The sequence below is a fragment of the Haliotis asinina genome, chromosome 11, assembly GCF_037392515.1.
Source record: "Haliotis asinina isolate JCU_RB_2024 chromosome 11, JCU_Hal_asi_v2, whole genome shotgun sequence".
Taxonomy (NCBI): Eukaryota; Metazoa; Mollusca; class Gastropoda; order Lepetellida; family Haliotidae; genus Haliotis; species Haliotis asinina.
The window spans coordinates 56165683-56192309 of record NC_090290.1 but is presented as its reverse complement, the minus strand read 5'-3'; the positions used below and the strand labels follow the sequence as shown (position 1 = coordinate 56192309).

At 40.5% G+C, this 26627-nt stretch overlaps 1 long non-coding RNA gene across 1 annotated transcript; it reads left to right on the top strand.

The window, feature by feature from the left end:
* The first annotated feature begins 2399 nt into the window (after positions 1-2399).
* LOC137255822 (uncharacterized) lies at positions 2400-25860 on the top strand. The gene is made up of 2 exons (XR_010954535.1): positions 2400-3837; positions 23886-25860. It is a non-coding gene; the product is annotated as an uncharacterized lncRNA (long non-coding RNA).
* The last annotated feature ends 767 nt before the right edge of the window (positions 25861-26627 follow it).

The window sequence follows — 26627 nt, the reverse complement described above, 5'->3', positions numbered from 1 at the left end:
TGCGAGTTCGGGTACCACTTCTAGATTTCCCAGGGATCACAGGAGACTCCCTGCTTTGTCGAACAAAGGATGGCAGGTTAGCATTAAGGTTAAAGTGTTCGCTTGTCATGCTGAAGCTCGGGGTTCTACTCCCCATGTATGTACTATGTGTGAAGCCGATTTCTGGTGACTCCGCCGTGAAATTTGGGGGTATATCTCAAATGCAGCGAAAACTAGATCCACTCATAGACAGCATGACCATCACAGGTTCGTCTGGCTTGACGATTTTCAGATCGTCCCCCCCCCCCCCCCCCCTCCCATTTTAATGTGAATAGTAAACGATTACACAAACCTCAAGTCTCAGAGGTCTCTGTGAGAGTGTGCAGCGTATTCCGTGCCCATGTCTCCCTGGGCAACATACACCGGGGGTGGACTTCGACCTATGATCGCTCGATATACTGACGTGTGACGATGCTGAAACACTGCACAATGTGGGGTCTGTGCCGTTTTTCACCAAACGCCAGGCCAAGACCACTATCATAAAAACAGGAAGAATTGAACTGTGACCCCTCCATGCCCTCTGCTCAAGAAGCTGTAGCATGATAGCAACATGTACCACATTTGATGATATGTGGAGGAGATACTTGTACTTTATAAAACTTTTGACATAAAAAAACAAACAAAACAAAACAATTCCCCTCACCACCCACCCCTTCCCCACCCCCACCCCCAAAAGAGAGAAAAAACCCAAATGTTTTTAGTTTAATATTTTAAAGCATAAGCTTTAAACCTGAAAGTTTTCTTTTATTAAAACAGTTTGCAGTCATGACCATTGTGAAGAACATAATCGGGTTTTTTTAACAGAAAAAATATTGAAATGATTGTTTTCGAGACAATACGGTAAGACTCATTTCCGATGTAATCCTCTGGTCATCTTCTTACACCACCCCACACCGAGCAATATGATTGGCTAGACAATGAGCGAATGTTGACATTGAAATCAAAGTGACAATAATCCTTACGCAATGGTTTATGCGCGGAAAATCATGAAATTTCACACTCTAACTAGTTATAACTAGGTGACTAAGGAACCGATCATAATTAACGGCTGGGGGTGGGGTGGGGTGGGGTGGGGGTGACCTGAGGGGTTGGGGTGGCGTGACGATGGTTGTTATTATGGAGAAGCATGTTCAATGTGAACGCTGAACTCCCCTCTAAAACATTTGCACAACGTAGGTGCACTCCAACCAGCCCCCGTCCCCGACACACACACACACACACACACACACACACACACACACACACACACACACACACACACACACACACACACACACACACACACACACACACACCTAACATCCTGCTTGTTATGTATAAAATTGATGACGCATCCTAGGAACACAATTTCGTACATATACTGAAGAGCGGAAGAAAGTACAATGCACGTCAGTGTTTGATGATTGTTTAAATGAAACAAGATATGTATTTGACCCGGGTATCGTAGTTCTGTTAAAGATATATTGTCTGCATGTTTTTCACCCTAATAACATCTGTATATTCGGTCAAATTCACGTTAATATCTTCTTTCACCCACCAGTTTACATTCAGATTCATAAAGGACATATGTCATTAATAATTGCAAAATCAAAACTATATTTTACAGCGAGAGTCTGATATTATGCCTGGACATCTTTTATTCGGAATACCCTTGCAGGGGACTGTCCTTGATGCTTGAAACTATACGAAACTAGAACAGTACTGCAGCATACCACTTTAAAATTGCTGTTAGTCAGGACTCATCGCACCTCATTATCAAAATACTGTCTCGATTAGAGAGGTTTCACTGTTAGGTACAGTTGAAAATGAAATCAACAACAAGAAGCATTTGGAAAATTATTGTGAATACTGACGTTTTATCCCATTCAATTACTACACAAGTTCGGGGAGTAAAACAGTTTCAAGGGAAAAAATGTGGACCAGATAAAACAGCAGCCCATCTTAAAACGAAATAGACCAAATATCAGCTTCAAAGCCAGCGAACACACCGCCATCAGTAACCGGTTCAAAAGCGAGATAATTTGGCCACTTTTCGTGACAAGAACAAGGGCTTCAGAATTGGCACTAAGAAATAATGTATCATCGGAAGATGCCAGAAAAACGGTGTTGCTCGAGCGAAGCTCCGTGATTGACGGTGCTATTCATAGAATCTGTACCCTCGAAGCAGGAGCTGTCTGCCATGAGAGGAAGAAACAAGCAACAATTCCAGCACATACTCTACACAGTTGGGTCCTTGTGTTTGGCTATCGTGCTGAAGAAAGGGGCGTGATCACAGCTGAATTGGCTCCGTTGGACTGCCCCACTTGTAGAACGTGTGGAGAGTCGTGGTAGGAGTGAGCACGTGTAAACGAAGGATTTAGTGATCTGTGGAAGGCAAAACGGGAGTGTGTAAAACCTCAACCGGTCTGTTTGTCTCGTGTTCAGAGTAGGTTCTGGTTTCATGAGAGACCCGCAGGGGGTACGAGAATTGATCGTCTGCTCGATGTAAGGTTGAAGAATCGGACGGAGGTCGGAGCAGGGGATATTGTTTATACCGGAAGAGATATTATCGTCTGCTTTCATGGGAGAGAGAGAATTAGCGGAGGAATTTGGAGGAATATTTCTGCTGTGCCGATTTCTCAAGGAAGTCGAGAGATTCTTAGGAGAAAAAGTGAGAAATTTCAGTGACATTTCAGTGAAAAGAGCAGACGGAAGATCCAATTTCATTTTAGTGTCGTCTGGTCTCAGTGAGCTGTACAACACTTCCAACTTGATGGATAAGGCAGTGTTGTGACATTGACTGTTTTCGTTAGTGACAATATACGAACCTGTATTCTACCCTGCCTTAGATGTTTTCTACGGAAGATGGTCGGCAAAAACTGAAGACGTTTCCTCTATCCTAGGCTGGTGACAAGCGACTGATGGAACAACTGTTTCAGAGCTTTACCTGTCAAAAGAAAATTGCCTAGATTCGTGTTCTGATCCCTGCTCCGTCTAGACTAGAGAAGAACGGAACTCGAGGAGATCGTCCAATGTGGGAGAAAGATCCGTCTTGCCAGCTATGATCCTATTCACGAACCTCGGGGATATAGCCGCACACTAGGCCAATTTGCCATTATCGTATCTTGAGTGTCAAGGGGGATTGAGAATCTTTCATAATTTGTGGTCAACATCTATTCCCTTCTATTTGAGCACAGCCATAGTGGTACTTGGTTTGTGTTAGAATGGTGCCCGAGCAAGTCCAGGGAACGGAAAGTGCGTTATATCGGATGGGAACAAACCAAGGCATTAGCCTCCACTGCAGCAACGACTCCGAGGACTCCTCCAGCTACGACATCAAGGAAGAAGCTGACTCCGAGGAGGGCGAGGTGTTGAAAGGAACCGACCCTGGACTCGGCAAGAAGCGCTGTCTCAAAACTAACGAGTTTGACGGGACGACGCCAAAGAAGATACGTTCTCGTAAACAGCCACAGACTTACGAAGACATTCAGAACCAACGCATAATGGCGAATGTTCGCGAGCGTCAGCGAACACAGTCATTAAATGAAGCATTCGCCCAGTTGAGGAAGATTATTCCAACTTTACCTTCCGATAAATTGAGTAAAATACAGACTTTGAAATTAGCAGCTAGGTATATAGACTTCTTGTACCAGGTGTTGAGATGTGAGGACACTCCTGATGGAAAGATGTCGGCAAGTTGCACATACGTTGCGCACGAACGTTTGAGTTACGCGTTTTCCGTATGGAGAATGGAAGGGGCGTGGTCGATGACAGAGCACTGATCATTGTCATTGATTATTGGAAGAAATCGATATTTATGTAAGTATCAATATTCAATGATTTATTGAGCCTATATGGGGCATTATTTGTGTCATGCATATTCAAAGGTAATGAATTTACAGTGGGTAATGTTTGGAGGAATTAAAATAAAATTATTTTAATAGATTCAATAACCAAACAGTCAGACATTTCTTTCAAACAGACATTTTGGACCATCTGAGTGGAATATATTGAAGGTGGGTAAGGTATTGTGGAAATCGAAATTTATAGGTGAGATTCAAATTCAATAGTCAGTTGAGTTATTCAACGTAATTATTAAACTTTTGTATTGCATGTGTTCTCTACATTTTATTCAACGAATTTACATTAACGTATTTTAGGAAAATTATATTTTTTGCAAGTATTGATAGGTACATCATTTATCGAACAGACGTTTGACATTAAACATTTCGAGTAACTTTCAGGTAAAGAACTACCTTTGTGAAAATGTTCTTCATATTATATTAAACATTTTGTAGAGCGTCTACGGTACGCCCACTCCGGCAACCATGATTTGCAAGCATTTCTTGTGCGTCATGGTGACTCAGTGATGATGTATAATGACTCACGCTACTTTTAACTAGACATACAAATGATTCGAGGAATGAATATCATGAAATAAATCACATCCTACAAGTTGGATCCACTTTAGACAATTTAACAGGAAATTAATTCATCCTCATTAATGCTGAAGCGGACGCCAACACATATACAACAGACTTGATAGTTGCAGAAAATTAAATCTCTCTCTAGCGAGCCGTAACATATCAATTTAAGTCACTCCGTATTCCTGTTCAGCTCCTGATGGTGTATCGTGGGAAAGTATCTAATCCCAGGCTAAAGTTTCATGTTTTGGGGGAAACACATAATTCCCTCTTTTTTAACGATGTCATGGAGTTAAGTAGATATTCTATTTCCATTCGGTACTAAAGTTTGATATAAGATATTGTATTTCTCACCAGGGAAACTATTTATTTGACGAACTTTGTAAAACCTCTAGTTTGTTTTAAAGAACATATATATTTCATAACCGAGGGTGTCAGTTATTATTTTATCAAATGTTTAGGGGAGATTGTTTTGTTTTGTCGATGAAGTGGAATGTGAAAGACACTGATACGAAATAAAAGCGTTTGTGTGAAAACATTCGACTTGAGTACGGGGAAGTGAAGACAGGAATTCATTCATACTACGAGAAATTCGAGAAATGGGGTATCATATTTGCGATAAATAAGTCGTATTAAGATAACATTTAAGTGTCTGTTGAGAGGTTTGGTCAAAGGCTGTAATAAATTTAAAGGATATCGACAATAAAATTAGTTGATAGTATCAGAATTTTGATAAACAAATCTAGATGATGAGAGTCGTGAAATAAGGCGTGATGAATGGCCTGTTTATTTCACGAGACGCTGCACTCTAAGTAGTGCAATACTCGCCGCTTAACGTGTATATATCAGTCAGTCAGAATATAGATAGCCCTTTAAACACATTCTTGTAAAACTTTATTTGTGCTTTTCGGGTTGGAGTTCAAAAACATGTTCACACTTTACTAGTATTGTAACTTGTAAACAGGATTTGTATGCATGAGTTTCATATGGAATGTGATTTGATTTTGATGAGGTAATATTGACTTGAATATTTCTTTAAACCTATACATCGATCCAATAAAGATAATATGTAATAATTTTGTCCACTATTGTCCAACATTATTATTTTATCTTTTTGGAAATTTACTTTCAGGATGATGATCTTCGAACTATTTCATGCCACGTTAGGTTTACGCTCGCTAAACATAAATATTGAATAAATTCATACTGGTCGGTTGTGACATCGGCTTTAAAGGTATATATCGTATAATTTTTATTTTCATCAATAATTGAGACCCACGTTTATATTATCAGCCCTAGATCCATCCACACAAGAAGATTTTATCATCGGCAATAAATTAATAAATCCATATAACACTAAAAGCATATATATATATATATACTACGTTGGGAAGAAGCCATAGAAAGAAGCACCGCGACTCTAAACAAAGCACACCAGCGGTTCAATATTTATATACTCGAGTAAACGGACAAAATCTCAAATCTCGTCTTGACGTGAAACACATCGGGCAGTGCAAGAGACTGCGCCACCTAGCGGAAACCCATTAATGGTGTAGGCTGTTAACTTCCTTCCAGATGTTTGAAGTACTCACAACGATGTGTCACTTGAAGACACCCCCAAGGGGGACAAGCCAGGCGTTTGTTTATTTCTTTCGTATATCTAATATTCGGTTTTGTTTCTCTTGCAGTCGCTTTAGATGGAATTTAAAATTTGGGGTTCCCGTTGAAGGTGGTGGAAGGTCCATTATAATAAATTAAATTTCACTGTTGAAAAGAACCGTGTGATGTGCTGCTTTATATCAACAAATCAGGCTTTTATATATAATGTAAAATGTACTTGTTAGTGATAACCTGTGAATACATATGATCTCCATATTGCGGACATCCTAGCCACATTAATGTCATATAATGAACGACCGCGGTGACATTGCAAAAGACATACAAGTCAGTCTAATTACTCTATACCCAAATCTTCGAAGGGCATGTAAAAGTGGAATGTATCAGATAAGCAAGATTTATGGATGTAAACTAGAATTCAGCTAGACGCTGACATCCATAAATCTTGCTTTTCTTTTCCTGTACCTCGAGATTTCCGTATAAAGCAAGTTCTGTTATTCGACTATACTACACGCTTTAAAGCAAACACAAAACGGATGTCACAAGGAATGCTATTTATTACAGAAGTGCGGAATTGCGAAGTGGAGGTAACTGACATTATATTATGACACAGTGGTAGGAAAGCTATGTGAGTACTGTGAAGTTCTATGACTGTGAAATATTCACTATAGGTCAGTAGGAAATATGCATGACTAAATTGAAACTAGGGTGAAGTAGTCACGATGAAAATATGAAACTGTAACAAGGTATTAAGGATTAACATGTACTGACAAGTAATGACAGATATTCCGAACACAGACTGAGGACCCCTCTGAAAATATTCAGGATTAAAATGCCAAATATGTTGTGAAATGTCCTTAACGAAATTGAGTGTAGGGATCTTAACCGCTCCCAACATTAGCAAAGTGAGAACAGGGCGTGTCTGGATGATGTGTGAGGGACTGCTGGAAGACCGCAAACCGTAGTGACTGTGATGTTGATAATCTAATCGGAAACGGATGTGGATTATTATAATGAGATAATAAGAAGTGAAGCTCCTTTGACGTGAAGATGTAATAATAAGCCTTCAAATAGAAGGGGACAATCCATTTTGTGAGCATACCATTAGCCAATGCCAGTGCATGCTAGAAAAATGTAATATATATCCATACAGACGAAACATTCCCAGAGGAATGGAATAAAGTGTCATATATCCCTCATTTTCTCTTCTTTCTGTTTCCTCCCTCCTTGGCTTCATCATTTGTAGGTTATCAATCTTGTAAATCCAATTTCCCCAACACTTTTGAATGGCATATGTGAGTGAAACTGTTGTTATATTTATGATAAGCCAACATGGCTGTAATGAAGATGTTTAGTAAGTATCATGTATACACAATTACGTATTTCCTGGTTGTTTTGGTCAACTTAGATGTCGGATGGTATATGTCTCTGTATCCTGCTGAGACACAATAGTAAGTGCTTGAAATAGTATCACCTATTTCAAGCACATGAATGAATAACAACTTGCTCATTACAGACAAACTCTAGGATTCAAATAAATGTAACGGCTGTTCAGTCTAAATACGTTCAGGCGTACATATACGAGTATCACTGCTGGTAGTCATTTGTATTACAATAATATCGGCTTCACAAGTAATACTTGCATCATGAAGTGATAGAGCCATCTGTATCAAACACTGCATAACAAACTGAAATGTTTCAAGGATGCCTGACTCGTCACTGTACTGTACAAACGCCCAATACCTTGTTAGATGCCGATTCTAAAACAAGAATTAAAGAAACAGCAAGTTTTTGTTCAAAACAACGTTCTGGGCTATTTATTATCTTTGTATATAATACATGCTGAGCTGGCTGCCGAGGCATGATGGGACAGGAATGGCGGCTATCCCTGGCCTACCGGCAATGATGCGGAGATGAAGACGGGCATAGGTAGAAAGAAATAAACATCACTTATACGAGTCAATTCAAATAAATAAACAGTGATCACTTTTTGTAATGTATACTATGATAGGACGACTCTTTTGCCGGCATCTACTGGGATAAAGCAGTTCTAATATCACAAGCATTTCGATGAACGTTAAAGTGGACTACGGAATAATGACAAAGAGTTTAAGAAGTAACGGTTAGGTGGTGGTACTTGTGTCCTGCGGGTATGCTATAATCGTATATAGCCACTGCCTGCTACAGGATATGCCATAATCGTCTATAGCCACTGCCTGCTACAGGATATGCTGTTGTTACCTATAGCCACTGCCTGCTACAGGATATGCCGTTGTTACCTATAGCCACTGCCTGCCAAAGGTTATGCTATAATCGTGTATAACCAGTACATTCTATGCTGTAATCCTCTACAACAACTCACTACCTTCTCCAGAATTTTTGTAATTGCCCAGAACCACTACCTTCCATGTGAAACATTGTAAGTACATTCAGGTACTACTTTCTACGGGATACACTGCGATTTTCTATAACCACTACCGTCTACGCGATATGCTGTAATTCACTGTAGCCAGTATACGCTCTACGGGCTTCGCAACAACTCTCTGTAGGTATTAAAATCTTCTGTAATTCTCTGTTGTCGGTACATGTTTTTGAATATGCTCTAATTATACACAAATACTTTGATCTACAGTATCTATTGCGATTCTTTTGGATTACACTTTCTGAGAAGTACTCTACTGAGAAAGTGTTGTCCCAAATATAACTTACGTCACAGTATATCATGTTAATGGGATATATCGTTAATTATAGCCTCTATAAAGCCTTAGGATATGCTGACATGTATAGCCTCTATAAAGCCTTAGGATATGCTGACATGTATAGCCTCTATAAAGCCTTAGGATATGCTGACATGTATAGCCATCATAGTCTATAGACAATTACCCCTACGCTAGATATTGTGTAATCCTCATCCAGTTTACAAAATACTATAATTCTCCACAATAAGTACGTTCTGGAGGCTATGCTGTGATTATTATCCGCATCCTCCATACAGTTCACGAAGATATGCCCTAACTCTGTCTCCATACTGATAATATTATAGGGTATAATTCTCCATAGCATATATATTGTCTATAGGATATACAATAATTCTCAATGGGCTCTTTGTGGTCTATAGAATATATATGCTATAATTGCCCATATTCTCCTTACAGCCCATAGGATATGATGTAACTCACCATAACCTCTGTACACGACATTTCATATGCTGCATTTCTCTTTATCTCTGTTTGGGCTACAGGATATGGTGTAATTCTCTATGGCCTTTATATGGCTCTCGGGATATACAGTAATTCTCAAAAGCCTCGCTATTGTCTATACAGTATGTGCTATAATTCTCTACAGAATAAATTATATGATGTATATGATATGCTATAATACTCAATAACCTCTACATGGTGTAAAGGTTATGTTGTAATTCTCTTCACTTCTATAATATGATCTAAAGGATATGCTATAATACTCAATAACCTCAACATGGTGTAAAGGTTATGTTGTAATTCTTTTCACTTCTATAATATGATCTATAGGATATGCTATAATTCTCAATAGCCTCTACATGGTCTCCAGGATGTGTTGTAATTATCTTGACTTCTGTAGTCTAAGATTTGTTGTACTTTTCTGTGGCTTCTATATGGTCGACAGAATATGTTGGAATTCTCTCTAGCTATATATGGTCTGCAGGATATGCTGTCTTTCTCTCTAGCTCTATGTGGTCTGCAGAAAATATTGTAATTCTCTATGGGCTCTAAATGGTCTACAGGATATGCTGTAATTTTCTATGACCTTTAAATGGTCAGTAGTTTTGACCAGCACCATTAACACTGAAAGTGAAGCATATATGGCAGAGCGTCAACCACGAGTTGCGGGGAACTGGTTATGGAGGTAAGGTTACACAGGTGCTGCAGGGGCGGCTTTGTCTAGGGGAGGCCTCAGTGAGACGCGGTTGGATGACGCTGATGACAGGGGTTGTTAACACGGTGACGACGTTCCTCACGCTGCCGACGTCGTTAATTATTTCCAGAACTCAGATCGTTTATGTTGCTCACTAATACAAAATAGCGGAACATGTATGGATTGTACTCAATTGAACTCCTCAGGAAAAATAACCCCGGCCCGACGTGACACGTGCTTCGGGCATTTATTGTATATTTTCCAGAAAAATGGAAGACACACCCTGTCTAGATGAGCTGTTTATGATTCAGAGAATAAGCCCAGCACGGTCAGGTCGTGTCACAGGGGTTGCATTCAGTGTTGGCTTGGTGTTTTCGTGGAACTGATTACTGTTTGAAATGAAAGTTCAGTTTGAAAAGAGAAACCTCCCAAATTTGTCATCGTGAAGAACTGGATCCTGGAGCTCAAAGGCTCACAATGCATAACGCGGGTTTATGTTTGTGCAAGATTAGAGTCAGAAAACAAACCTCCCATATTTGTCATTGTGAAAGACTAAATTGTGGCGTTTGAAAACTCACAATGGCGAAGTACCTAATTGTGTTTGTTCAGGTTTCACATGGCGACCCACGGTCACGGATTCCACGGTGGGAGTTAGGCTGCGTTCTTTCTAAGAGGGAACACAAAACAAAACAAACATCCCATGTATTGAGTCGTTATATTAACTTTACTTCTGTTCAGATTTCATCACTGACTCTAGGTAAAGAAGGTAATATTTCGATTCTTATATATTCATATATGTACTTCTACTGCAGTAAATAAACAAATATAGGATATTGACGAACACTTGGGTTTATTAAACGGTTGTCTTCTACGAAATGCACACACTGTAAAGAATGATGTTATTCTGATCTTCTAGCTTCTGTCTGTTTCTGATCTTTTAGCTTCTGTCTGTTTCCCTCCTTCTTCTGATCTTCTAGCTTCTGCTTCCCTCCTTCTTCTGATCCTCTAGGTTCTGTCTGTTTCTGATCTTTTAGCTTCTGTCTGCTTTCCCCCTTCTTCTAGCTTCTGTTTTCCTCCTTCTGATCTTCTAGCCCCTGTCTGTTTCCCTTCTCCTTCTGATCTTCAAGCTTCTGTCTGTTTCCCCCTTCTTCTGATCTTCTAGCTTCTGTCTGTTTCTGATCTTTTAGCTTCTGTCTGTTTCCCCCTTCTTCTGATCTTCTAGCTTCTGTTTCCCTCCTTCTTCTGATCTTCTAGCCCCTGTCTGTTTCCCTTCTCCTTCTGATCTTCTAGGTTCTGTCTGTTTCTGATCTTTTAGCTTCTGTCTGCTTCCCCCTTCTTCTGATCTTCTAGCTTCTGTTTCCCTTCTCCTTCTGATCTTCTAACCCCTGTCTGTTTCCCTTCTCCTTCTGATCTTCTAGCTTCTCTCTGTTTCCCTCCTTCTGATCTTCTAGCCCCTGTCTGTTTCTCTCCTTCTTCTGATCTTCTAGCCCCTGTCTGTTTCCCTTCTCCTTCTGATCTTCTAGCTTCTCTCTGTTTCCCTCCTTCTGATCTTCTAGCCCCTGTCTGTTTCCCTCCTTCTGATCTTCTAGCTTCTGTCTGTTTCTGATCTTTTAGCTTCTGTCTGCTTCCCTCCTTCTGATCTTCTATCTGTTTCCCTCCTTGACGTACTTTAGTATACTGTAATCGCTCTCACTCTCTCTCTCTCTCTCTCTCAATATACTGTAATCATCTGTCTCTTTCCCTCCTTCTTTACATACATGTACTTGTATATTTTCTGTCTCACTCCCAGTATACTTTAATCTACTGTCTCTCTCCCTCCTTCTTTACATACATGTACTTGTATATTTTCTGTCTCACTCTCAGTATACTTTCATCTACTGTCTCTTTCCCTCCTTCTTTACATACATGTTCTTGTATATTTTCTGTCTCACTCTCAGTATACTTTCATCTACTGTCTCTTTCCCTCCTTCTTTACATACATGTACTTATATATTTTCTGTCTCACTCTCAGTATACTTTCATCTACTGTCTCTTTCCCTCCTTCTTTACATACATGTACTTGTATATTTTCTGTCTCACTCTCAGTATACTTTAATCTACTGTCTCTCTCCCTCCTTCTTTACATACATGTTCTTGTATATTTTCTGTCTCACTCTCAGTATACTTTCATCAACTGTCTCTCTCCCTCCTTCTTTACATGCATGTACTTGTATATTTTCTGTCTCACTCTCAGTATACTTTAATCTACTGTCTCTCTCCCTCCTTCTTTACATACATGTACTTGTATATTTTCTGTCTCACTCTCAGTATACTTTAATCTACTGCCTCTCTCCCTCCTTCTTTACATGCATGTACTTGTATATTTTCTGTCTCTGTCTCACTCTCAGTATACTTTAATCTACTGTCTCTCTCCCTCCTTCTTTACATGCATGTACTTGTATATTTTCTGTCTCACTCTCAGTATACTTTCATCTACTGTCTCTCTCCCTCCTTCTTTACATGCATGTACTTGTATATTTTCTGTCTGTCTCACTCTCAGTATACTTTAATCTACTGTCTCTTTCCCTCCTTCTTTACATACATGTACTTGTATATTTTCTGTCTCACTCTCAGTATACTTTCATCTACTGTCTCTCTCCCTCCTTTACATACTTCAATATACAGTAATATGTCTGTCTCTCTCTCTCTCTCTGTATACTTTGATATACTGTAACCTTTCTCTGTCTCTCTTAGTTTACTGTAATCTTTCTGTCTCTCTCCCTCCTTTACTTACGTCAGGGTATTGTAATCAGTCTCTCTTACCCTCAAATACCGTAATATACTATTAGAAGATAGTCTCTCTATGCCGCTCTCTCTTTCTCGCTCTTTAACTTTCCTCTCTTTGCACCTTTCTCTATCTCCATCTAATTCAATCACGCCTCACTGCGTCTGATTACACGGCACTGAACGTCTATATGTCGATACTGTTGTCAAGGCAATCGTCATGCCTTAAGAATTCCCCCGATGTTGTGAAAATGTCAGGAAGTGAAAAACTCCCCCCAGAAGAGTTGAAATGAGTATAGAATGACGGCTAATAGAAATGATTGTCTCGCTTGGAGAATCTAGTAACTCTAATTATTCCCTGTATATAAATAATGACGCGAGAAAACTGCACGTGCTTGTGAGAACTGATCCTGACTGACTGAGATCTATTACAATCACAGGGATGTACATTGCAAACCCCATCGTGTCCATTTCAATGTGTCATGTCCTAATTTCAGATAATGGGAACAAAAAGTCCGACATGTCACAGCGAGCACGTGAATTACTTAACTGTATTACACTTTTTTCGTTTATTAAGACAGAGTTTATTTTTCTTGCAATTTTGAAAACAGAAAAAATAATGTTTCTAATGGGAAATGTATTCCGTGTTGTTAGTTCTATTGAAAAGTGTTTCTCATGCTAACAATATATGTTTTGGAGGATAATGTTTTAGAACACACGGCAACACATATCTCAGTGTAAAGATAAATAATGCATGTTTTTACAAACGACCACCCTTTTTGAAAACCATACATGTATATTTCAATCAGTGTGTGGTCACACACAAACGCGCGCGCACACACGCATGTGTTTGTAATTACCATTCCTTAATCTGCACATGAGATCTATATTTTAAAATTATATTCTTAAGAATATCTGAGACATTAAAAATACTTAATATAAAAACTATCATCTTTACCATGATGATGGAATTTTCTCATAATGTTTGGAAATTTGCACCGAAAGGCAGGTGCTCGTGCATTAAGACTATAGCTCAACAACTCATTAAACCACGCCCCCTGAAGAGCTGCTCTAACCCAACAAGCCAACCAAATCTTGATTTTGCAACTGTTGCCTAATTGATTGAAATATCAAAAGTTTTGTTGCATGTTATTGTTGTTAGACAGAGCCGAAGAGGCGCCCGCGTAGTGGGACACTTACAGTGGAGAGTTGCGCAACCCTTGCAGATCGGTACTTAACGTTAAGCCTTCATTGCCGTCACGGTGTTGACGAGAGCTGGGACACTTTGCCCCTTCAAACTGGCCAACTTCTCCAACGTCAAAACAAACATTTGTGTCTGTTTTATATAACGAGTGATGGTTTTCTTCCTCGATATTTCCCCAGTAACTGTGAACGTGCTTTCCCTCTTGTAGACCTGTAATTTCCGATAAGGAAGATAGTATATTCACAGTACGACACGTGTGTGATTGTATGGCATATAATTCACTTGTATACTGATTGTATGAGCCTCTGAGTTTCTGATCTGTGCACGGCGTGTGTCTGAACTGACCTCTGTATCTGTGATATGGCCTCCATGTCTGTGATCTGTAGCTGTTTGTCTTTCTGTCTATGATGTGTCTGTGCTGACCCAAGTAACTACAATCTGTGTAAGTTAGCCTCTGTGTCTATTATATGTGTCTGTAGTGGGCTTTGTGACCACGAGCTATGTCTATTAGCCTCTGTGTCTATGATCTGTGTCTGTTAGAGCCCCTACGTCTGTGATCTGTGTTCGCTGCCCCATGTGAGTATAATCTGTGTTTGTTAGCCTCTATGTCTATGATCTGTGCTGGCCTTTGTGACAATAATCTATGTCTATTACCCTAGCGGCCTCTGCGTTTATGATCTGTGTCTGTTAGTCTCTGTGTTTATTATCTGTGGCTGTGCTGGCCCATGTGATTATAATCTGTGTCCGTTAGCCTCTGTGTCTATGATATATGTTTGCGCAGAACCATGTGAGTATAATCTGTGTCTATTACCCTCTGTGTCTATGATCTGTGTCATATAGCTTCTGTGTCTATGATCTGTGTCTGTGCTGATCTAGGTGAGTATAATCCGTGTCTGTTAGCCTCTGTGTCTATGATCTGTGTCTGTGCTGATCTAGGTGAGTATAATCCGTGTCTGTTAGCCTCTGTGTCTATGATATGTGTCTGTGCTGATCTAGGTGAGTATAATCCGTGTCTGTTAGCCTCTGTGTCTATGATCTGTGTCTGTGCTGATCCAGGTGAGTATAATCCGTGTCTGTTAGCCTCTGTGTCTATGATCTGTGTCTGTGCTGATCCAGGTGAGTATAATCCGTGTCTGTTAGCCTCTGTGTCTATGATCTGTGTCTGTGCTGATCCAGGTGAGTATAATCCGTGTCTGTTAGCCTCTGTGTCTATGATCTGTGTCTGTGCTGATCCAGGTGAGTATAATCCGTGTCTGTTAGCCTCTGTGTCTATGATATGTGTCATATAGCCTCTGTGTCTATGATATGTGTCTGTGCTGATCTAGGTGAGTATAATCCGTGTCTGTTAGCCTCTGTGTCTATGATATGTGCCTGTTCTGTGACCATGTGACTATAATCTGTCACTATTAGCCTCTTGCATGTGTCTTGCATGAGTCCGCCATATGTGTCCTCATGAAGTGTATATAATCTGTGTCAGTGACACACAAGTCTCTGTCCGCGACAGTGTCTGTGAAACAGTTCTGTTAACCTTAAATAATCTAACAATTCCTGTCATCCTTTTAACACCTGCAATGTGTGCGATGTTCTCCACAGACTTCTTTCCCACACTTTGATCTCAGATACTGTCAAGTACCGAAATCGTATTAGCATTCATATCCCCGTGAGCAGAACGATAAGCTAAATACCATCGGCAGTCTCCGGTCGTTTCCGTAAACGGCACCTGCACTCCGCAGGGAAGTTGTTTATGTGTGTCATACTTTGTTGAAATCCTGAAAAAAACTGAAGTTTGTTTTTGAAATGATCGAGCCATACAGCCACACAGTTAAAGATTTGGTGGTATGGACTTCTAATGTGGCGTCTTGGAGATATTATGAAGTGCACAGGCGCATTCCGATATGTTCCACACGGATGTTAGTTTGTATTTGTTGAAATTACATGTTTGTTGAATAAATAGCGTCATGATGTCTTACGCAAACAGATAGGACTATTGATCTTAATTTGATGTATTGCAGAATTCGGTTGCACCGGTAAGCAGTTTGTATATATTCAAGGTCGAGTGTCAGTGTCATTGAAAATATTTACATTCATCAAACAAATATTTGGTTAGAAAGGATAATTTGTTTATCACCGATTAACAGTCTCATCATGTACAATCTATTTAATACGCAATCATGAATGCTGTTTTACGCCGCAGTGAGCGGTGTCTCAGCGCTGTAGTGGCAATCTGAAATTACTGAATATGAGTCGGGCACACTCGCTCTTCCTGTTTTTAAGGGAAAAGAGCCAAGATAAATCTCTAGATGACACAAAACAACATGATGTTACTTTGTAATCCACCGAAGCCTCATTTATGTCTTCAACAGTATTAGAAGAGGGGTATGATTTTTTTTTCTCAACCTGCCATAGGATCATAGACTGAGTTAAAATGTTTGCATATTTCACGTGTATACCGTTGCAGTCTTGGGCTAAAATCATGCTGCATGTATTCTGGAAGAAAACGGTGTTTTTTAAAAATAAATTACAACATCAGTCATGCGTATGAAATGAAAAAGACAACTCGAATACTCAAATCAATCTTCTAGAAAAACACCACAGAGCTCGGTAGTCATGGGAACGACTGCACAGACTTTTTATGACAGGATGTGCGGATTTTTTCCCCATTCATTGGGTAAATTCTTTTACAAGTGTCTGGCAGAGCACGACGTTCAAGTTGCTGTGCCCCCCACAGTCGGTGGATTGGGGGTGAGGCGGTAGGAGCGGGACGCCGTTTGATTTGCCATGTCCGAGGCTCTCTAACCTTACAACCTCACGGATATACTTCAATTTTGGTTTTACGTGATCTGCCGTGATCTTGTTACATGATGCTTTGGGAAATGCGTATAGACATTGTATGTGTGTCCTTTATATTTCCTCAACAGTAAGACTGTATGTGATCGGTAAAATTCAAGATATGTAGGAGGGTGAATATTATATTTCTTTGGTGTCGATTTGACCACCTGTTGCATATGCTATAATTCTGTTCGATTCAATGTCACGGAATATAATAACGAAGGATGAAAATAGACGGACATGCTTTTATCATCTTGGAATAGCCTTCTTAGAACGTTGATATCCACACATATTGCATGTCCAAGACAGGAAGGAAACACGAGTACACTAACAGGTTAAAAAGACACTCATGTCGACAAGTTCTGTCATTTCAAACTTCTTTCAATCTTATTTCGTATTTGGTTTAGTTTTTTAAAAACTGTAAAACAAAAATCCGGAAATTCTAAAACGAATTGGTGAACATATTGTTTTCATGCGCCGAGAGTGATAGTCTACAATGCGACACAATGTAGAATTAATTCATGTTACATCTCACGCAAGCCGACTTGGTCATCGTTTCACTTGTGTTCGCATAAATATTGCCCAGAATAAGCCGTGGCTTAAAGGTCGGGGTCGAATCCCTCCCGCTCCTGTTGACCTGGAGCAGCTACTATGAGCTGTCGGATACCTGATATTGTGGGTCTATATGGAATCCTACTCATTAATCATGTTTTCAGTTCCGTCTTTCTCACGTGTCTCCCCGTGTTGAATCTTCCCCCTGCTTGTGTTCAGGGATAATGAACCTTGGGGTTAGTTTTCAGCTTAACGTCTTTGCTATGTGGACCGTATCTACCTCACTGCATGTAACACTATATGGCTCCGGCAGGAAACATCCACGTCCACAACAACTTTTACGGCAGCCGTTGCAGGTGCTGTCAATGCTTTTTTGATGCTTAACGCCGCAGTATACCAGACGGAAAACGGCGCCTTGTACCTAAAGTCAGAAGAAGACAATTCACTGATTGATATTATTCAGGGTACGTTGTCACCAATCAATACAATGGTCAAGCCTGACCACCTCATCCATTCTCAACATATGCTGCTAAGTATCTACTACTACAATTACTACTACTACTACTACTACTACTACTACTACTACTACTACTACTACTACTACCCGAACCCGTGATTGACGTACGTTACATAATCATTGCGGGTGCAGCACGGAAGAAAGGACGGAATAATACCATCTGACCTTGACGACATACTCACCTTGCCAATTTTCGAGGAAATAAGAGTCCATAACTTCAAGTGTCAAGTGTCAATGCCAAATAGCATTCCTTCTTCACTGACGACGTGTTCGAGTTGTAATGCACTATCTGACGTCTCAACGAAGACCGTATGTCAAGGTCATGTTACATCTATATAATGCTTGGTGTACAACTAATTATATGTGTACCTCCATGAACCAGAACTCCCATCACACAAAAGCAGTGTATCTACTGTCGATGGCATGTCGGGAGCTGATGTGTTCTGACAAAATATGATACTACTATAAATAATACATAACTTCATTTGGGGAGATATGTTGTGAATGTCACGTCAAGCCAAGTCGGTTAATGTTTGATCAATAGGTCTGTGTTTACACACGTTTATTTGCACCAATACACGTATGTAAGCAAATATTGGTAGGCAAATCATATATCATGCTAACCTAACGACTGTTGTCAAAGGAGTTAGAGACTACATCGTGCTAACCTAACGACTGTTGTTAAAGGTGTTAGAGATTGCATCGTGCTAACCTGACGACTGTTGTTAAAGTTGTTAGAGATTGCATCGTGCTAACCTGACGACTGTTGTTAAAGGTTTTAGAGATTGCATCGTGCTAATAACGACTGTTGTCAAAGGTGTTAGAGAGTGCATCGTGCTAACCTAACGACTGTTGTCAAAGGTGTTAGAGAGTGCATCGTGCTAACCTGACGACTGTTGTTAAAGGTGTTAGAGACTGCATCGTGCTAACCTAACGACTGTTGTCAAAGGTGTTAGAGATTGCATCGTGCTAACCTGACGACTGTTGTTAAAGGTGTTAGAGATTGCATCGTGCTAACCTGACGACTGTTGTTAAAGGTTTTAGAGATTGCATCGTGCTAATAACGACTGTTGTCAAAGGTGTTAGAGAGTGCATCGTGCTAACCTAACGACTGTTGTCAAAGGTGTTAGAGAGTGCATCGTGCTAACCTGACGACTGTTGTTAAAGGTGTTAGAGTCTGCATCGTGCTAATAACGACTGTTGTCAAAAGTGTTAGAGACTACATCGTGCTAACCTAACGACTGTTGCTAAAGGTGTTAGAGACTGCATCGTGCTAACCTAACGACTGTTGTCAAAGGTGTTAGAGACTGCATCGTGCTAACCTAACGACTGTTGTTAAAGGTGTTAGAGACTGCATCGTGCTAACCTAACGACTGTTGTCAAAGGTGTTAGAGACTGCATCGTGCTAACCTAACGACTGTTGTCAAAGGTGTTAGAGACTGCATCGTGCTAACCTGACGACTGTTGTCAAAGGTGTTAGAGACTGCATCGTGCTAACCTGACGACTGTTGTCAAAGGTGTTAGAGAGTGCATCGTGCTAACCTAACGACTGTTGTCAAAGATGTTAGAGAATTCATCGTGCTAACCTGACGACTGTTGTCAAAGGTGTTAGAGACTGCATCGTGCTAACCTAACGACTGTTGTCAAAGGTGTTAGAGACTGCATCGTGCTAACCTAACGACTGTTGTCAAAGGTGTTAGAGACTGCATCGTGCTAACCTAACGACTGTTGTTAAAGGTGTTAGAGACTGCATCGTGCTAACCTGATGACTGTTGTCAAAGGTGTTAGAGACTGCATCGTGCTAACCTGACGACTGTTGTCAAAGGTGTTAGAGACTGCATCGTGCTAACCTGACGACTGTTGTCAAAGGTGTATGACTAAGTAGCAGCATTTACCTGCACATGATGACTTGTAGAAACAACTGGCGTGTCCATCGCGACAGTGGTCTCCTTCATGACTGAGGCATACACAGTCACCAAGCTGAATATTAGTTTGTATGAAGTTTAAAACCTGGTTCTTGTGTTTATCGCAATGTAATATACAGTACTACCATGACTTAAATCGTTGATAACTTGCTCACTAAAACTGGATACTTTAAATGTCACCTACTACAAACTTCATTTACCAGCAAAACGTTTGGGATCTGGAATCACAACTGATCATAGTTCTACTGTCGCATAACGGCTTTTATGCAATAGGCCATATATCTGCACATGGGTTCTTTGTATGCATGTGGGGTACTTTGTCAAGTCCATGTCTGGTGTCCCCCATCGTGATATATGGGAGTATAGCCAAGAGTGGCGTAATCCCATGCCCAGTCACGCAGTCATTTTGGGCATATATCTTGAAACAACTCACCAAAATAGCGACAAATGTCCTAACACAGCTTTCTTCCTGAAACTCTTGTTTATAACGGCGACGATCTCGAAACAACAGCCGTCTGTCTTACTGGTAGATTCGTTATGATGAATGAGTGAGTATGACTTGACGCCTCCAATAGCACTAATTCAGCAATATCAGCAGGGACACCAGAAATGGACTTCACGAATTGCACTTAGGTGGGTAATCGAACCCGTGTCTTAGGCGTGACGAGGGAACGCTTTAACCACACGGCCACCCCAACGTCCCCGGCTCATTAAAGACTTGACAGTCAAAATTGAAAGTATTTCTGCGCTATGTTACCTGTTCTTTGGTGATGTAGGTTACATTCCACACACCTTAAGTAGAGGGCGGTTCAATGTCAGCACTGGTGTAAACTACTCCGAACATTTAGGCACTCACCACCCATACGAAAGCCATTTTTTCGCCTCCTCTGTTTTATATCGGGGAAATTCCTGTTACAATTTTGCTGCGAGTTCTTAAAAAACATCACTGGGTACATCAATCATGTTTGTTTGTTCAACTGTTAGGAAAACAGCATTTGTGCTTAACTAATGTGTTATACATGCCATAGTTAGCGGATGAGGGTCACGAGACAGATAGAATCAGTTGTGCATCGTACATAACCGTGTATTAACAAGCTACCTGTCTTATTGTATCACTAGGATAGCCTAGTGGTTAAAGCGTTCGCTCGTCACGGGTTCGATTGCCCACATGGATGGGGAATTGTTATGCCCATTGTTTGTGTCCGAGTAGTTGTAGGGAAATAATATTGTTCATCTTTCATTGTTGACGGTCATGAAGACCGTAAATTCAGTCCTTGAACCTTGAGAATTGCATGAAAACGACCACGAATAAAGTCTGCATCCCATTCAGCACTGCATCCCATTCAGATTACAACCCCGGCTTGACAATACTGTATCTCAATCAGATTACAACCCCGTCTACACCTGCACTGCATCCCATTCAGATTTCAACCCCGGCTTGACTTCACTGCATCCCAATCAAATTACAACCCCGCCCTGACAGCACTGCATCCTATTCAGATTACAACCCCGCCTTGAAATCACTGCATCTTATTTAGAATTCGCCACTGCCGGAAGCAGAGTGTCAGTTGTCGTCTGCAATCATTAGTTTGCAACATACACTCTCAAGTCTCACGAGATCTCATGTATACTCTCATTGTTAGTGACGTGTAGAACAGGTGCCAGGGTGTCAGCAGACTCTGACAATCCCAGATTTCCCGCCTCGTCTCCTGCTTGTTTTCCTGTATTGATGCGAATGTTTTGTTCAGTATTCCTAGATGATATTAATTGTGTGGTGCGGGTTTTGTACATTGGTATTGACATGTTTACGGTGATAATGTTTTGAGCTTACAATGCATTATAACAGACCCGCATTCAACATGGCCAAGAAAAGAACTGTTTGCGGAAACTGCTAGACTAACAGCTAGTCTCTGAAATGAACATATTTTACTGAAAAAACTTTCATAATGAAAAAATATAATATAATGAAATGGAGCCCTGAGACTTTCTTCATTTTCAGAAGCTAAGGAAATCTAGACTTGCCACATTTTCTAGACTTGCGTGGGCTTTCTTGGATATATATATTTCAGGGTCTGTACGACAGACTAGGAAACTGTATGCAATGTTCTAGTTGTTTATCTCTAAAACTAGATCAGATTTACTCTCTATAAAATATAACGTGATGATTCGCAGACCAAAGCAGTTTTAGAAGTACGTCAAAACGGCCAATATCTTCATCAGATGTAATTGTCTCAAGTGCGCCGAAACGCTTACCTACAAATTCAGAATTTGAACCTGTGTAACATGAACATTCCAAATCAAAATATCAAAACAATTGCAAGTGCGATCTTGGTTGAAACACAGTTGGACAGTTAACAATAGATTAGATTAAATTATATATAAACTGACAATCATCCCCCTTCTTTAGACCCCCATTTTCCGAGTTAGATGTTTATGATGAACAACGACATGACACGTTCCCTAAACTGGTCCCGAGTCTCTGAGCCGGTGGCAGTTCCTGCCTACAAGTGTGGTTACTCATTCCTCTTCACGGTAATTGTGTGTCTGTTGGTGGTGGGAAAATAAGCTCTCTTAGAAAGGCTCTGGCGTTCACTCAATATGCTGCCTGTCCAATCACTTTATCTGAAAGACAGCACTGCGGATATTTATTGTGTGGACTCTAAGAGGCTTAAACAGCGTTTCAACTCAAGTGGGTCTGTGGTTGTGGTCGGTATTGTAGTGGCAGGCTGAGACATAAACTTGCACCAACTAAAGCCACACATTGTAAATTCTCTTAGTCTCTCTCACATATTTTCCCTACTACCTAGCCCTCCCTGCAATGCTAAAGACTTACATGAGTAAGTCTAGATTTCCTCAGGTACCTGTTATGAATATTAGTTCTTAAAGCACAAAAGCACCTTTTAAATTTAAATGGGTATATTTATAGACTCGGCGCTACTCCATACCTTCTCTATACTCGCAATGATGTAAACCCCGAGAAGCATACCTTCGCCAGCTATATACCAATTTACCTAAATCATACGCTGACAAGTCGTTTGTTTGTTATTCTATTTTCCTGCTTCTAATTTAAAAACCTGACTGGGTTCATGCTATATGTCACCGATATAGCGATATAGCGATGTGACTGCCTTCACAAGCGGACAGAAATCTACAGTTTAGGAAATGAAGAGACAACTGCCTTGTTTATTCTGTGGAAACAAGAAAGTTGTTTGCATCTCTCGAGTTTTTGAAAGCGTTCACATATGACATTAGACCAAGTCTGCATCTTCAAAGATAGGATTCAAGAACGAGACTGCCAGCAGAGCTGGGATTGTTCCCTGGCAAACACCTGCACTAACAAGGGGCCGTTCCCATATTACAGGAATAAACCTGCTTTGATTAAACCTTTTTGATTCGAGAGGTGTTGGGACATGAAACAGATGCTTATTGTTCATCACTTGTAGCACTTGAGGTGAATTATTTGTTTTTTCCACCGCAAGATTCAATCGGGGGAAGAAACAGTTATCTTGACTTTTAAAAGCTGTTGGCCGACCTTCTGATTTTTGCGAGAATTAGAATTCATCGCACAGTAGGTGAGATCCACAGATTTCGACTTCTCCCCTTCAAACATAGTGATTATTGACAACAAGTTGACTCAACGACAAGTCAAGTAGACTCTAGGTTATTTCATGATACATTACAATCATATACCATCGTTATAGACTTACGGCGCTATATTGGTGTTCTAGTGAGCTTTGCACCTATCACCAATTTCCGGTCTCCGAAGGGAATGTAACATGGCTATTCTGACGACAGTGAGTGGTTTCATTTATTGAATCACTATGTGACCTTTCTCGAAATACGACTTTTAGTTCATGTTCGTTTTAATCCCACTTTGTTGCATTCTGAACCAGTATCGCACTACAAGATACAAGATACGAGATGCAACTCTCTCTATTATATATATGGGTTCGTTGTTGCACAGGGGTGCACGGAAGTGATGACGATCAACCGCTCCGCATATTTGTCTAAGCGTATTCCGCATGGGTACTTCCCAAGGATGGCAAATTTTTACCTGCAAATTCCAAATGAATGCTGTCGTATTAATGTTATCTTTATTATATCTCGGATTGTAAGTAATATGTTTCTTCTCTACGTTTCAGAACGAGTGACATCGAATATTTGAGACTACTTTCAAGGACGGTCACTTGAGTCTCGAATGTGCCCGGCAGGTGGCGCTTCAAGAGAAGACGCATGTGCATGATGAGTAAAACTGTTGACACTTAGGACTAGGATGCACATGTGTGAGAGGAGACATTCGTTCCTTCAGGGAGTGGGATCCCAGATTCTGCTCTACGTTGTTTTTTTCACGACCTCTTCTTCACCGCAACAACGATGTCCTCCGTCCAATGAAGTTGTTGTGATGTTACAGGCATTTGCCGTCATATCTCATGTCAGTGCCTTTACCGTTGTGTTTGCCACACAAGTCCCATCCAGACAATCTCACTTTTTCACAACAGTTGTGGGGCAGAGTATGTTAATATATCATTTATCAAGAGTGCCTTCAACAGACATTCTCAGGCTCAAACTGTTTCAATGTCCAACGGTTATGTCAGCAAGTGCGCTTCTTCAATATACCAAGCTAGAAAGAGTCAGGACAGGACGTCCACTTGGACATGGAGAGAGAACCGACAGTATGCCCGACCCCAGGGCACCTCCGCTGGAACTATGAGTGTCTCACCCAGGGAGATCTATTTGTCACTCCAGAACTAATTGCTAATGACTTCCATATCCGGTGTCAGGACAGCTGAACTGTCGTCTGCCTTTTGCCGCGCGTGCGAGCGAGGCACGTGCAGCTGCTCTTCTAGACTGCCAAGGACCACAAACACATTTCTAACGATCTCGTCGGAAAGGATCGTTGGATGTTTTCAAGTGGCTCTATTAAATCATCCTTGAAAAATTCCAAAACGAAAAGACAGATGTCCAAAGCTTATTCCAATTAATTATGTCTAAGTCTCGATAAGATCGGTTTGAGGATGTATGCCATCTCCTGCATGCTGTATGGTGAGATGGGTAATTAAGCTCTCATTACATTTGTTAATTAAAGCAATCAGAGCCTGGAGAATGTCATAGTTAAAATACATCTGGGACCCACGCTTAACAGCCCAGATGCCTGGATTGAAATGAACGCATATTCCCCCAAAATGCATCTCGGATTTGTAATAAGTCTACAGGGAGACATTACCCTGCCACGCCTTGATTATATGATGTTCTCGATTTGGGCTCTCGTGCGTGACCGTCTGGTCCCCATCAAGCTTCAACTATCGTCTTGGTCTAGCAAACTGATGTGAAGACGAAAGGCAAACGTCCCAACATAAAATACACAAGAAATTAAGATACGAAAAAGCTTCAAGAAGTTCTTTTGACTGGAAGTTATTTCATTTCGTTGCAACACATTCATTAACTTTACTGCTGTTCACCTGATCACATATTTAATGACTGGTTCACCTTGTGTGTATTCAGAACCAACATCAGGGTGTGTCGAATTATCAAATGTTAATTATCAAGTCGTTAAAATGTTAATTTATTTCTGGCGAGTGAAAGGAACAGTCCATTATGAACGAGGGTTATGTAAATTACATCATCTTAAAGTCTGGATGTGGTACGACCTAGGCGAAAATGATGGTCGCTTAGTGCTTTGAAAACGATAGCACGTGTACATTCTTTTAGTGTGTTCAGATGGTAGACTGGTATCAGACGTCAGTCATCAAAAGAAGAAATTCTCTATTTCTGGGTTCGAATCCTATCTTGCTTGTGGATTTCACTAGTTCTGCGACATAAGACCGCTTGTGTTTCTCATCAAGCTGAAGCGACATGTACTTTTCAGCTCACTCATTCTAACCTGAGCAGCGTCCCTTCTGGGATCTCAGTCAGTTTGCTTTCATACTGTAAATTATTGCAAGTGAATTTTGTCCATTTAATGTTAAGACTGATGTGAGATTTGCGTTTGAAAGATACACTGAACATTGTACATAGACAGAGTATTTACCTAAACATTTTCCTATTATGAAAAAGTCGCCTATTTTCCTACATCTGTGTTCACAAAAGGATTTTCTAAAATAAACAATTTTAAACTGACTTGGATGTTGCTGTTAAGTTAAAACCATTGCACATCCCAGCTGGAGAACTTGGCCGTTCCTCCTTCTACCACACCCTCACCCCAAGAGACGGGCTGTAGCAGACACGACGCATTTGTTTCTATGCAATAATGACATTCCGTGAAGTATATAAGCTCATATCAACACGGCTAGTCTATATTTCTGGTTGCACCCTGGTTAAACAAATGGACAAACCAGTTCGATTTTCCAAGAAATGTAATATTATTTGTGAAGCGTTGTAGCCGGCGAAACACACTTTGCTTTGTAAGATAACTCTATGCTACACGTAACATAAATCACGTAAGTCATGCTGCAAATATTTAAAATCAGCTTAAGAAGTCGCACCAGATAGTCTTACCTAATGTCAAGGCCACAGGATAGGTTTCTAGTGAGTGAATGAGGTTAGTTTTACGCCCAGCAATATTCAAGATGTATGGCTGCGGTCTGTAAATAATCGAGTCGGGGCCAGACAACCCAGTGATCAACAACATGAGCATCGATCTACGCAATTGGGAACCGATGACATGTGTCAACCAAGTCAGTGAGCCTGACCACCTGACCCCGTTAGTCTCCTACGACTCCTACGACAAGCATTGTTATGGCATGCATGAGTTGCTGAAGGTCTATTCTACCCCGGACATTCACGGGTCGGATGGGTTTCTAACTGCACGTGTTATGTAACAGGAAAATCAATACTGGTGCTGTTAACTCTGAAATACCTTACCCCTGAGATAAGTGTTAGAATTG